The sequence below is a fragment of the Syngnathus floridae genome, chromosome 9, assembly GCF_059516105.1.
Source record: "Syngnathus floridae isolate MCC-2025c chromosome 9, RoL_Sflo_1.0, whole genome shotgun sequence".
Classification (NCBI taxonomy): domain Eukaryota; kingdom Metazoa; phylum Chordata; class Actinopteri; order Syngnathiformes; family Syngnathidae; genus Syngnathus; species Syngnathus floridae.
The window spans coordinates 16,608,637-16,611,896 of NC_142421.1; the positions used below are offsets into that span (position 1 = coordinate 16,608,637).

General features: G+C 52.5%; 1 long non-coding RNA gene across 3 annotated transcripts; it reads left to right on the plus strand.

Moving 5' to 3' along the window:
- The first annotated feature begins 345 nt into the window (after positions 1 to 345).
- On the plus strand, positions 346 to 3,059 carry LOC148393696 (uncharacterized). 3 transcript variants are annotated; one of them, XR_015860356.1, is made up of 4 exons: positions 346 to 534; positions 659 to 2,120; positions 2,205 to 2,275; positions 2,412 to 3,059. It is a non-coding gene; the product is annotated as an uncharacterized LOC148393696 (long non-coding RNA). The 3 variants fall into 3 exon arrangements; XR_015860357.1 differs by having other exon boundaries at positions 659 to 772; positions 1,004 to 2,275; XR_015860355.1 differs by having other exon boundaries at positions 659 to 2,275.
- The last annotated feature ends 201 nt before the right edge of the window (positions 3,060 to 3,260 follow it).

Genomic DNA, 3,260 nt, shown 5'->3' on the forward strand with positions numbered 1-3,260 from the left:
CGAGCTCCGATCGGCTCATCACCAGCATCGGGAGGAGCTGAGCCGAACCAAGAGAGACTGCGAGAGGGAGATCCGCCGACTGGTAGGACTGATCAGATGCGCGGTGCGTGGCTATGTTCCCAATTTCGTTGTATACCTGCAGTGCAATGACACCTAAGGCATTCTATTCTATTCTATTTCACAAGAAGAAAATGTCCGGTTGCTCGCTTCGCTTTTGTCACAGCAAAGGTGTTCTAGTCGATTCAAGAAAAAAATTGGCCGGTTGCTCTCTTTGTTTTTGTCACAATTCTGGCAAATGAGTTTGCCCGCCTGCCTGAGCGCTCCCCGTTTGTACATCCAGACGGATGAGATCAAGCTGAAAGACAGAGCGGTTAGTGTTTTGGATGAAGCCCTGGGGCCGGCCACGTCCACCGCCTTCAGCTGCAGACTCAGGCTGCCGAGCAGCAGATCGCTGCCCTGAGGGATTCCCAAAGGGCGGGCCTAAACTACCCTGGAAGTGGGGTCAACGCCGCTACTAGCAATCCTCTTCATTGCGTAAGCCACCTCATCACACACTTGCAGTACGCATGACTTAGTTCGTTGCTGGAGGAAGGTAGCACAAAAACAGTTTTGAACTTTGAACGAGTGCTTGTGTGTGTGTGTTGCGGGGCGTTTTCAGTCTCAGGAGGATCGGGACACGCGACGGTTTCATCTGAAAATCGCTGAGCTCAGCGCAGTCATCAGGAAACTGGAGGATCGAAACGCCCTGCTTTCTGAAGAGCGCAATGAACTGGTAATTTATTGACGGCACGCTTGAAGGTTTGCGCTACGTTTGATGCGCGCCATCCAGCGAGGCACCCATTGCGCTTGCTTATTAGTTGAGCGGCGCGGCGAGTCGGTTGCCTGGTAGATGTCTTTTATTGGGAGCCAAAGCCACGATTCCGTTCAAACCGATGCAAAAGGAATGGATACGTTCTGGCCCGCGTGTTGTGCGTCTTTCACATCCCGCACTTCATGCTTGCAGCTAAAGCGACTGAGAGAAACAGAAAGCCAGTTTCTGCCACTCCTGTACAAAAACAAACGCCTGAGCAGGAAGAATGAAGAACTCTCGCTGGTGCTGTGTCGCCTTGAAAACAAAGTGCGCTTTGTCACCCAGGAGAACGAGGAGATGGCAAGCTTGGTAAGTCGACGCGGACAACGGCGGCGTGCCAACAGAGTCCACTGCATTTGTGTTCCACAGAGAAGGCCTAGTTCGCTCAATGACCAGGACCGCGGTTGCGGCCAGCAGGACGGTGAAATGGAGTTCCTTCAAGTTGTGGAGCAGCGGCACATCATCGACGACTTGTCCAAGGTCTTCAGGCAGGCGACTCGGTGCACGTACGGCAGCGCCGCGCTCGCTCGCTGTCGCCAGGAAACCTTTTCCGTCCAAAGCTTGGCCGGCGGCCGCCATCCAAAAAATTGGCCCCTTAAATTCCGACCTTTCAAGCAGGAGCATTGTGCGCACGCGTTTGAACACGCTTTAGACTTGTTTTGCCGTTTTCAGCAGCTCAAAGCTCCCGTTTTGTCAGCGCCTTTGCCACTCGCTGTGCGCTGAAAACGACGGACTTGCCCGGCTGCTCAGCCCGTCAACCATGAGCCGCGAGCGCGACGTCATTGTCCGTAGGCAGCTAGTGGCAAAATGCACCCTGTTAGAGTTGCGCTCGCTCCAACTTATTTTGCAAGAACCACACGGGAGACAAGTAAGTTCTTTTGGACACCTGCAGGTGGAGAGTCCATCCGTTGTACGAATGAAGTCTGACTCTCGGCTCCTGCACGAGCATTTTAATTAAGAGAAACAGGGTGGGTGTAAGAGTGGATTGAATAGAGGAAGCCCTTGACCTCTAGTCAAAACATAGCAAGGGGTGTTTTACGACTTTGTGTAGGAAGGGATAAGCGATAGGGATAAATAAGGGATAAATAATATTATTTATTACAGGTCGCAGTCAAAGTCAAAGCAAAACAATGATACGATAAAGATAATCTGGAAAACCCTGACACACCCTGTAGTTGTCACTTTTGGAAAAGACGAGCGTCCCTCCAATCATCGCCGGTGACGTGTTTTTCAGGCTCTGGAGACAGGAGCTCATGTCAGAAATGTCATTGTGAGTCGCGTTTGTTTCTGCGCCGGAGCCGTTCGTTCCCTTTGCATCCAAAGAATCTCAAAGGCGGATTATTTGTGTCGACAGGAGAGAGATTTGCTGCTACGATACCGACGTCGAGAATCTCTGAGGAGGAACAAAGCGTGAGGTCCTGCAAGGTGAGTCTGTTTGTTTGCGGCTGCTTGGTGTTGCGCAAGATGAAATGGCCTTTTTCTCGCTATCGTTCCTCTCGTCGATTCATCGTGAGGTGTCGCTTCAGTTTGTTCAGAGAGATGTTTGCTTCCGCGCCCGCAGGTCATCGAAACATTTTACGGCTACGACGAAGACGTGTTGGTGGACTCGGACGGATCGTCCTTGTCTTTTCACACCGACAGAACCCCCGACACGGAACCCGAAGAGGTAGCCCGCCATTTCTGCCAGCGTATTGGCACCAAACATTCCTCTTCAGCCTGGAATCGGACTCGTCTTTGCGTCGCGGGTGCTTTGTCGCCGGTCTGACTGATTCTGGTACTAGTGCTGTGTTGCATTGGTGTGTGCATGAAGAGGCGGAGCTTCGCTACCGCCAGCTGACGCAAGAATATCAAGCGCTGCAACGAGCCTACGCTCTGCTAGCCCAGACCAGCGAAAGGGGACTACGACGCCGAGAAGGAGATCAAGGTGGCGCCCCTTCCCGCAACCCCCGGCCGGGTCGCAGCCTCCCCGTTCTCACCCAGCCTCGGGTGTTCTCTGGTCTGAAAGGAGGAGGAGGAGCCTCCCTCCTCCTCCTTTCAGACCAGAGAAAAGCTGATGGTAGAAATGGGTCACTATCAAAGCAGAGTAGCAGATCTGGAGTCAGCGCTGAAGCAACAAGGACAGGTAAGCTCATCAATGAGCACACCTTTTTCTCAGACAAAATAGCTACATTCTTCAGTCACTCATCCGTCTGGCATTACTGGACCAACCCCCCCCCCCCCCCCCCCCCCCGAACGTGGCTGGGAAAATGCGGAGAAAAGCAAATGTCATTTTCCAGTCAACCAAAGAATTTGTGGATGAAAATGACACAACATTCCAAAGCTGTCCACGCGTTTGTCTCTTCTAGAATGTCAAGTGGGTGGAGGAGAAGCAGCTGCTGCGTCAGAGCAATCAGCAGTTGGCCGAAAAGGT